We start from the raw sequence: 11878 nt of genomic DNA on the forward strand, positions 1-11878 counted from the left end.
TCACTATTTTTTTTCACAAAATAGTGGATATTTTTTTTTATTCAAAAGCTTTATGATGAAATGGCACGTAAGTTTTGCGAGTCAGAATTCCATGAAGGTTTGCGCCATGTTCCAACACATTGGTTAAGTTTGTTTAAAGCAGTCGAAAGACTTCTTTTAAACTGGATACCTCTAAAATCGTATTTTATTTCTCTTGGATCTGATGAGTGCCATAAGGTTATCTGGAACCTTATTTCGGATCAGGAAAATGAACTCGCAAAGGACGATGAACCAACAATTTCAGAATTGTATTTATATTTCACGCACTTCTCCATGTCAATAATGCAAGACACCCTACTTCCGGCGATATGGTGTCAAGTGAGTGATCGCTACTCCTCGACACCCTTTATCACCGTGTTTTGGGGATCTCTTTGGGGGCGCGGGACCCGGAGAGCCCTGCGGACAAAAGAGAGAGCCAGGCAAGTGAGAAAGTGGGGCACAACCACTTCTCGCAAGACTGGGCGGCTCTGTCGATCCAACGTGGTGAGCCGGTCATCTGGTGGCGGGCCTGAAGTTGCAATAGCCAGTAAAAAGACGGGAGCTAAGAAGAAGATCGGAGGTGCCGTGTTAGATATGGAATCACGTTCCCCATACCTTGGAGTGATCTAGCATCGAGAGAGGAGGTCGGTGGAGTCGGGAGAGGAGTGCTCGGTGCGGCGAGAGGCGGCGACGGAGAGTGCAGAGCAGATTGCAACGGCGGAGACCCGACAAGCCGACGAGAGATACGGAGGGAGTAGGTCGCTTGTATAAAGAGCTCTGGAGGGCGTGGTGAGAGGGAGAAGAAAATGAATACCGGTGTGGCTGGCGCTATGATTGATAAGCGAGGAGGAAAGTAAGCAGGAGATTGAACTACTGAACGTTTTTTTTTGAGTGCTTCAGCGAAACAGGAAGTGTGGCCATCATTGAATCGAAGGAGTGAGATAGCAGAGGACTGACAAGGAGACGATCTAGCAGCGAGACTCACCATAGAGAAGTGTCGGAATTCATTAGGAGCGGAGAGGAGAAGACTCACGACTTCGCGAACACTATCCTTTATGTCTATATACTCATAACTAAAGGAAAAAAGTAAGAAAAAAGAGAAGAAGAAGAAGACCTCCATACCCTTACTGTATACATAATTTGGATACTCTGATACTCATTCCTCCCCCAACTCTTTTGAGTAATTGGGTTTCTAACACTTGAACTTTGGTTTTTTAAATATTATCATTAATAAGAATTACTAATTGTTAAGGAATATAGAATATAGAAATATAGAAATTAAGTGTTGATTCTACCTTGCTGTCATCAGGCATATTTACATATAAGGATCCAGATTTATAATTAACCAATTAATTAATTAATTATATTTATTCATATTTATCTAGTTATATTTATTTATTTCAGAATATTTATTCTTACGGGTAATATTAATTTACTTATATCAACTTTCTATATTAAGGCTCGAATTTAGCTATATAAGAATTACAGGTAGTACTTATCAACTTATTTATATCAACTTTTTATATTAAGGTTTGAACTTAGCTATACTAGAATCATAATATCTATTGGGATATATAGGTATAAAAATCTTGGTTCTGTAATTATATGTGAGAATTAATTTGGAACCTGGTAATGTGATTTAACCCATAAGCTTTAAACTATTAAGGAAGTTTGAGAACTTTGGTGTGTTATAAGGATTTGATTTAAGAAAGATACTTTGATGAATTGATCCCTTCTAGTGAAGATAGTAAATCTTTTAAATAGGCTTAAGAAGTGGAATTAACAGAGGAAATAGGGGCAAAGCCCCTATTTGGAAAAATATCATTTGGAAAAATATTGAGAAAATTATAAGAGAACAAAAGCTAACTCTGAAAGAAATGGCAACAATGACATCGGCAATCTTGAAATCTGGCAAAAAAGCTCCATCTAATCCTACTTTAACAACGATGTCCCTGGTGATTCAGAAGCCCTTAGAAGGCATACAGAAGTTAGACAAGCCACCAACAACCCCAACTCTTCAAACAGTACAATCTTCTTTATCGTTGATTCAAGAGACCATGTTAGCAATGCAGGAGAAATTGCTAAATAGTCATTCCGAATTAAAAATGGACATTCACGTTTTGGATTCAAAAATGACCGAGATTCAAGCCTCTATTACGAACAATGAGAGAAGAATTCAAAATGTAGAACAAAGGATGGAACAAAGTGAGAAAAAATTAGATATGGTGGACCAGACATTCGCGATACAGAATAAAGGAATCGAAGAGTCTCTGATACAATTGGAAATGGACAAGGCTTCATACTACCTTCACTTCCAAAATATCTGCGAAGAAAAGGAAGAGGATTTAGGCAATAAAATAGCTGAGCTGATAGCGGATGCCCTTCAGCAAGATAAACAAGATATTATTAAAGAACTTGATGAGGTTTACAGGGTCCAAATGAATTATGTGAGAAGAAACAGGCTCCCTAGAGAGGTCCACATGAGGTTCGCCAGAAAGAAAGTGAGGGATATTCTATTCAACATAGCGAGAGAAGAACAGATTGTATTTAAAGGAAAGGAGGTGAATATTCTGAAACAAATACCAAGAAGAGTGAGGGAAGTGAGGAAATATTACAGGTTTCTTGTGAGCCAATTGAACAGAAGAAATATCATATTTAGATGGATCCTGCCAGAGGGGATGCTAGTTTCATGGCAAGGAAGAAAAATCAAAATTGATAGTTTAAGTGTAGCACAAGATTTTTTAGACCAACTAAGAGGAGGGGAAGAAGAACAAATTAGCAAGGAAGAGATCGATACGGTAAACACGGAAGAAGAAACCTCACAAGAGCAAAGCACAAAGGAAGAAATAGAGGAGGAGAAGAAAAAAGAAGAAGCAGAAGAAAAAGGAAAGAAGACTAGACCAGTAAGAGCAGTAACGTTAATGCAAATAAGAACTAAGAACCGGACACAACACAAGAAATGGACGGCTTAAAAATCTTATCCTTAAATGTTAACAGTCTAAACGACCACAAAAAAAAGAAGATAATTCTATCAATATTGGTAAAACAGAACCCAGACATAATTTGTATACAGGAAGTTCATATAAAAAAAGATGAGGCAAATTGTCTAGAATTTACTAAATTTGGCAAATTATTTATGTCATTAGCAGAGAAAAAGAAAAGGGGAGTGGTTATGTATGTGAAGAAAGGAACTGAGGCAGAATTAAAATATAAAGACACCAAAGGGAGAATTTTAATGGTAGAAATCAAGAGAGGTAATTCAAAAATGATGTTGGTGGGGGTATATGCCCCGAATAAAAAACAGGGACAATTTTACAAAAAATTACATGAACAATTAGGAAATTGGGCCCATGTTGAAATATGTATGTTAGGTGACTTTAATGGTATTGTCAACCCAGAGAAAGATTATAAAAGTGGGGAAAGGAAAAAAAATAAAAGGTTACCTCTGCCAAAAAGCTTTTTTGATCTGGTGGATGAAATAAATTTAATTGATATGTGGCGTACACTACACCCGCATGATTCCCAATATACCTTTTACTCAACTTCACAGAACTCTTGGTCCAGAATTGACATGGTATGGACTACTAGAAAACTAGGTCTAGAAATTAAGAAAGTGGATATAAGTACAAATACCTGGGCAGATCATAAATTTCTTGAAGTAAACTGGCATCATACAAATAAGAGAAAGCAACAGAGATGGAGTCTAAGGACTAACCTTTTGAATAAAAAAGAGTTTATAATTAAATTAAATGAAGAAATCAAGCGCTTCTTTATTGAGAATGGCAAGCAAGGCACGGCGAAGGAAATTGTATGGGATACCATGAAAGCGTATGTGAGAGGAGTAGCGATATCACATATGGCGTTCAAAATTAAGGAAAAAAGAAAAGCTAGGGAGGCTTATAATAGGAAGCTAGAAGAAGCAGATAGTAAATTACAACAAAACCCGGGAGACGAGGTGGCTAAACAAAAATGGATGATGGCAAGGCATAATCTCAATATTCTGGATCAGGAGGAGTTGGTGCAAAAAATCAAGAGAATAAAACACTATCATTTTGAGAATGCTAATAAGTCTGGAAGGTGGCTGGCGTATAGATTAAAAAAAGAACAGGAAAAAAATCAAATTCTTACATTAGAAGATTCCAATGGTGATATTTTGACAAAAGAAGAGGATAAATTAGAAAGAGCGAGAGAATTCTATGAAGCCTTATATAAAGATGAAGGGATTGACCCAGACAAAACTGAACAATACCTGATGGAAGCTAACCTGCCACAGATAACAGGAGAAGGAAATGCTAAACAATAAAATCACAATAGAAGAATTTAAATTGGCTCTTACCAAAATTAAAAAAAATAAAACACCAGGCCCAGATGGTCTTCCGGGGGAAATATATATAAAATTTGAGGAAGAACTACAACTAGAATTGTTAGAAATATTTAATGAGGTTTTAGTTGGTACAAGAATCCCAGACTCTTGGAAGGAAACTTACATTACACTCATATTGAAAGAAGGTGCTGACCCAAAACAAATAGCAAATTATAGGCCCATTTCTTTACTAAACTCAGATTACAAATTATTTACAAGTATAATTGTGGAAAAACTAAAAAAAATTCTAAATGGCTGGATTCATAATGATCAGAAGGGATTCCTCCCAGGGAGACAAATGAGAGATAATCTGAGGACTGTAATAAATGTCATAGAATACTATGAGCAGCACCTGGAAAAACAGCTGGCGTTAGTGTTTTTGGACGCCCAAAAGGCGTTCGATAACCTGAACTGGAAATTTATGGTTAACCAAATTGATTTAATGGGATTTGGAACAAATTTTAGAAAGATGATCGAAAATATTTACCATAAACAGAGGGTGAGTATTCTAATAAACGGGGACAAGACGTGGACATTTTGGATACAAAAGGGAGTTAGACAGGGATGCCCCTTGTCCCCTCTACTTTTTATAATGGCGCTGGAAATTTTACTTAGAAAGATCAGAGATAACAAAGAAATTAAAGGACTGCAAATAAAGAAAGAAACATTTAAAACACAAGCCTTTGCAGATGATGTGGCCTTAATAACAGAAGATCCCTTGAAATCTGGCCCCAAATTACTCCAGGAAGTACAACAGTATGGAGAAGTCGCCGGCTTTAAACTTAATAAAACAAAAACTAAAATATTAGTAAGAAACATGACAGAGGCAAATAAGAAAGAGCTAGAAAAGTCCTTAGATCTTCAGATAGTGAAGAAAATAAAATACTTGGGAATATGGATTACTTCAAGATATTCCTCTTTAAAGGAGGATAACTACATCCCATTACTACAAAAAATAAAGCAGGATATAGATAGATGGAAGAAGTTAAAATTATCCTTCACAGGTAAGATCTCAGCAATTAAGATGAACATTCTTCCCAAAATTATATTTTTATTCCAAACTATACCAGTGAATCTCGATAAAAAATATTTCCTGGATCTGAAAAAGAAGGTGCGAGACTTTTTATGGGAAGGGAAGAAGGTGAGGATTGCATATAAGACACTGCAAGGGAAAAGAAACATGGGTGGCTTTGGATTACCTGATTGGGAAGTATATCAGAAGGCGGCTAAACTAGTATGGATCAAAGAATGGGTCACATTACAAAACAAGAGAATCTTGACATTAGAAGCCACGATCTACAGGCAGGCTGGCACGTCTATTTATGGGATTTAAAGAACAAAAAAAAAATCATATTTCCATAAACACAAATTAAGGGAGACCCTTATTCAAACATGGGAAGAAATTAGGCAACGATTTTATGTGAAAGTACCAAATTGGCTTTCAATCATGGAGGCCCTGACCGCCTCAAATAAAAGAGATATTCTAAAATTTGGCACGTATAAAGACATATTAGATGATAACGGTATCCTTAAATCTCGGGAAACATTAAGAAATCAAGGCTTTAATTTAGACTGGTGGAGCTACCTACAGATAAGCTCAAGATATCAAAAAGATAGGGACCAATTTGGTATAGAGGTGAAGTACAATAATTTGGACAAAATTATGTTGGGGATTGAAAAGAAAATGTTAGCGAAATTCTACAACTTTCTACTAGGCAAGGACAGGGCAGAAGGAATAGCCAGAAATCAATTAAATATTTGGGAAAAAAATATTGGTTATAGATTAAATTTCAATGACTGGGAGGAGGCCTGGAACAGAAACTACAATCTGACTAAATCAGCAACCTATAGGGAGAACCATTATAAAATTTTCCATAGATGGTATCTAGCGCCAGCTAGATTAGCAAAAATATTTCCCAGCGCCTCAGCAACATGTTGGAAGTGTGGAAAGGAGGTTGGCACCTTCTATCATATGTGGTGGTCCTGTCCCGAGACAAAAAAGTTCTGGATAAAAATACAAAACTGGTTACAAGAAATAGTGGAAGAAGAAATAGAATTATCTCCCGAAATCTTTTTATTAGGAATGATCGGAGATGGATTTTCTAAAGATAAGATACATCTTATAATACATGTTATAACAGCGGCCAGGTTAATTTTTGCAAAATACTGGAAGGACAAACTAACCCCTCCAGAGGTAATAATAATAAACAAAATTTTAGAATGCGCAGAAATGGCAAAATTAACAAGTGATCTTAACAATGATGTGAACTCAAAATTCAATGCAGTATGGGAAAGGTGGTACAAATGGTGGAATAATAGAATGAGATTGTAAGGTTACGTCTATTTTCAATAATGATAGATTCGAATGTATTCGATATGTATATAATGTATATAAATATGTAATTACACAACACCTCAGATGTTAACAGAGATTTGATGTTTTTTAAAATTTTAAAATCAATAAAGTATATTTAAAAAAAAGACACCCTACTGAAGCTGGAAAGCAAGAAAATTCTTGCATGTGATCTTCACATTATCATGTGTAAGCTGTGTGATTCTTTGCAAAAAAAATATGATGAGCAGTTGAAATGAAAGTTTTATTTGCCTTATGTAAAAAACATTTGCCTGAGATTGCCATGCAAAAGTTCAAGAAAGAAGCCATCAACGTGTATCAAAGAGCCATTGTGTACCTAGAAAAGTGGTATAATTTCACTGATTCAGTATATGAGACGCTAAATTATTTCAATCTAATTGATCGCAATAATCCTCCAACTTTAGAAGAAATGACGAACATCTGGTTATTATCACCATGGCGAGAAGAACTTCCACCCAACACTCTCAATGAAATTTCTGCCTTAGAAGAAGTTTATGTTCATCTGCAGGGCGATTCATCCCTTGATAAGTGGACATACTTTTTCAAGAAAGAGCCAGCTCCGAGTTTACTGAAACTGTTCCAGTATTGTACATCAATTCCGGTATCAAATGCAAACGTTGAACGAATTTTCAGCGTCATGGGAAATTTGTGGACTGACGAACGTAACCAACTGCTTGTACCATCAGTTCAAAGTGAACTTTGTATATTTTTTAATATTTCTCAACATTGTACTGAAATTAAAGAATTATTCCTTAAACACAAAGAATTGATCAAAGCTGCGCAGTCAAATAAAAAATACACACGACAGCAAAATAAAATGTAATTTAATATTTTACATATTATTATAATATATTTGATGTTTTGAATTTTAAGTAAAGTTTTGAAGTGATTATTTTAATAGTGTTAAAATGTTTGTAAGAAAATATATAATTTAATTGTAATTTTTTTTTTTACTACTTAACCCCCCCCTCCCCCCGCTTGTCCGCTATTTTTTGGAAGCAAACCTGGCAACCTAAGTAGGAAAGATATACTCAAGAAATTATGTGAAACTAAATGGGGAACTTCAGTTGTCATCCTCAGGTCATCAGTACTAAAGTTGATCTACTCCACAGTCCCTGTGCACCTGTGTAGCTTAACAGCTTCCGTATTAGGTAAGTAGATGCCAGACACAACAACACCATGAAAATTATAAGTGGATGTATTAAAACCACACCGACTTGCTGGCTTCCTGTTCCAAGCCATATAGCACTGCCATCTTTATGAAGGCAAGATGCACTAGTGAGAGAATACAAAAAAATATGAACAACTCCTTCCTACCAGTGCATGCCAACCTTCCTCACTTATCAGCTGGAAGACTCAAATCCAGGAAGCCCCCACTGGACTTGCACGACACCTGCCCAACAACTTTAACAACTTTCCCAATTGAAAGCCAAATGGGTTGCTGAGTGTTGATATAAGTGACCTCACAAAAAAGGTACCAGGCTTTGAACTACCACATCAGCAATAGACAATCTTGCATAGGATTTGCACCTCACACAGCATTTACCAGGACTCTCTGTATAAATCACCATAGTATCTTCCTTTCAATGTGACTGTGGGGTCCTTTGTCAAACTGTAGATCACACTGTGACCAGCTGTAAGCTATGATGACCCAGGGCGTGGCACAAAAGCAACACAGCCAGAGAACAGGTCTAACTCCCTTTACTGCTCCAACTTTGCCCCCAAATGTCCCCACGTTTACTACAAGTCCTGGAGCAAAGCTCTCACATGAACCTTCAGCAGCCTCTGGCTGCAAGTAGTCCAGTAAGCAAAGTGAGCCAAAAGTAACCAGGGCCAGCAGTCCAATAAGCCAGGTTAGCCAAATAGTAACCAGAGCAAGAAGTTCAGCAAAGCAGGCAAACCAGGCCAGCCCCACAAGACAGAGCACAGTAATATCCAGGCATCGGCAAGTGCACACAAGTCTCCACAGATTCAACACTTTTTCACAACAAATGCCCCTCCCACCAGCACCTCCTTACATCTCAGTTCCCAGGTGTGCCTTGTGAAGGGGGTGGGGCACTCTCCTCCCTTTTTTTTTTTAATAAAAAAGTTTTTATTTTCTGATCAAACAAGTATACAATATAAACAATCATTCATACTATCATCAGAAAAAAAGAAAAAAAAATCAATTTGGTAAACTCAATCTTCAACCCCTCCTCACCACCCCCCACCCCCGACTTCCCAGAACAAAAACAGGGCATAGATTTCACCAAACATTCGCTAAAATAAACTAGCTAACTGCAAGATTTAATAACTCCCAAGACCCCTTAACTCCCCTTTTACAATTTCATCAACCTCCCTTTATATAAACACAAAGTAACATGTAATCCAATAACTCTAAGAATTTTAAAACCATTAACAAATCTTAAACATTCAAACCTAAAAACATTTTTCCCCCTCCTACTTTTCTCAAAGTTCAGATATTTTGAAATCTCATAACAAAAAATAAACCTTAGATATTCACTAATTAAATTTCTACATTTTTATAATTAACCATTAGTACATTAACTAGAAAACCAAAAAAGATTAATCAACCATTAATACATCATATTTAAAAATCAATATTCAACTTTATACTTTTTCCCCCTCAGTAGTTATAAAAAACCAAAAAGGATTAATCAACCATTAGTACATCATATTTAAAAATCAATATTTAACTTTATACTTTTTCCCCCCTCAGTAGTTATAATACCTACAACATAATCATTTTTAACCATGAGTAGAACAACTACAAAGCCAAAAGAAAAGGTTAATCTTCCATTCTTGCTTTCTTTTTATATTTTTTCCAATCTTTCTGCATCCCTCCTACTTCTATTTTGAGGAGGTTTTTCATTTTAATTTGAGGTTGATATAACTGCAAAAATTGTCCCCTTTTTAAAAAGGTTTCCTCTGATTTAGAGCCCCCAAATCGCCTCTTCATGCTTATATAAATCAGTTCATTCCTTCGTCTGTAAAACCAAAGTTTGTCAAGAGTTTGTGAAGAAAAGTTCAATTGTTTCTTTTCTATTAAATGTATAGATGCCACTGACAAGTCTCCTTCATCTTCTGAAACTTCGAAAGTCTGGTCATTTACTACTTTTTTCCAAACCAAGTCATAATTTTGAAGGATTCTATCAATTTTTCCGAAAAGAGCAGAGAGTAAGCTCGAAAATTCTTGAGAAAATTCTTCCACCCTCTCTGCTGCAATATCTCCTGAGTTGTCATCATGCTCCGTAGTTGTTTTGATTTCCTCAGTCATTTCTGTTGTTATCCCTTTAAGAATTGCTATTTGGTTACTTATAGCTGCAGTATGATTATTCATGGCTTCTTTTATAAATTCTATAAGTTCTGCATCAAAATCCTTACAACTCTGTAAATCAGACAACTGTTTCGTTTCTGACACCTCCAAATAGCATCCAGCACTTTCAAGATCTCCTTTCTTAGAAGCCATTTTATTTTAAAGAAATTTTCTTTCTTCCCACAACCATAAAATCATAAAGTCAGAGCCATCCTTTTGAGCAGCATTCAGCAATTTCTTTATAAACAATCTTTTCCCAAACAGCTCTTCAAAATCTATTCCAGCAACTTAAAGCCAGTCTCTGAGCACGAGTCTATTAGCAAAAACTTTTTCTAACTTTCCCTTTTAAAATCGCAACAAAGAAACGCCATCTTAACTTCCAGCTCAGAAAATCCAATTAGAAATATTGTATCCCCGGAGTTAAGTGTTATACTTGCAAAAAGCTTGTCCTCCTGCTTCTGTTCCGCCTGCTTTTTTGAAATCATTTAATCTTCTGTTTGACAGCAGAAATTGGACGCAACACCTAGCTCTGTAAAAAAAAACAGAGTCCCCCCGGATCCGGAGCTTCAGTGGGCTGAACGGGGAGCTCTCACCCTCCTAATCCCTGGAATTAATCCAGGGGTTTTCAGGGAGCTCTACCCTCACCCACCTGCTCTCCTCCCCTTCTTTTCCCGAAGGGGAGATTTTCAAGCCGTTTGACAGCTGATTAACGCTGTCAGAACGGCTCAACGGAATCACGGGGGCGGCGGTCTAAAAAGACCGTCAATGGTGCTGCGGAGCCAACCCGGAAGTCCGGGGCACTCTCCTCCCTTGTAGCCAGCTCAATCTGCGTTGGTCTCGCCTTCTCTCTTCTCTCTGTGCTCTATGATCAGGAGGGAGGTGGTCCTTGCTCTTCGCCTGAGCTCTGTCTTTCCTGCTCCTCCCTGTCTGCAAGCCTTTCTAATCCTGAAAAGCCTTGCCTGGATTGATTTTGCCCTTCCCCAGTTTCCTCCAAGGCCAACGGAGCCACCCTCTTGATCTCTGTCGGCTCTTGTTTCAGCTCATCTTCCCCTGCAGGTTTAGACTCCAACAGGGGCATAACCTGAGGGCATATACTGGTCCAGTGTCTGATTTTTTTAATATAAACCATTCTGCACTTCAATGGTTAGATGACCTAGACATTGGTATTTGAATATAAATCTTTATCACATTTGTATTTTTATTGTGTTCTCTCTAATCTAGATGAAATATTAATATATTTTGCTAGTGCCATGCATGATATGCCTTATGCTAAATAAACTGTGTCCTGTCATACTCAGAAGCAGGCAAATGTCAAAGCATATTGGGTAACATCACAATTCAAATCACATAACTTATATACTTGTTTGTGATATCACAACATGAGTACAAAAGTCAGAGTTTATGCCTTAACATTATTAACATTTCATCATATTTGTATCATGATAGTTTCTACCAGATCTTCATTTCATTTCAATTTATTTGTTTATTTGATTGTTTGTTTGTTTGTTTGCCACTCAACTCTTTGCAAGGCAACACTGGGTAGCTTAAATCATATTCTGAACTTATTATATCCCCCCCATACCCCTGGGCAGTATCCCAGTGGTGGGTTGCCCCCGGTTTGGAACGGTTCTATAGAACCGGTAGAAAAACCAGCGGGAGGCTCTGCCCACTGACCCTGATGTCATCAGAAGCAATCTGCACATGTGCAGAAGCAAGGCGCGTGCGCGCTCCCGTTGCAAACCGGTAGTAAAGGTAAGTAGAACCCACCCCTGCAGTATCCTATGTGCATTGATGTGAGAGCAGTAAG

This window comes from Pituophis catenifer, unplaced genomic scaffold, assembly GCF_029215685.1.
Source record: "Pituophis catenifer annectens isolate HBS135680 unplaced genomic scaffold, rPitCat1.0.hap2 SCAF_8, whole genome shotgun sequence".
NCBI lineage: Eukaryota > Metazoa > Chordata > Lepidosauria > Squamata > Colubridae > Pituophis > Pituophis catenifer.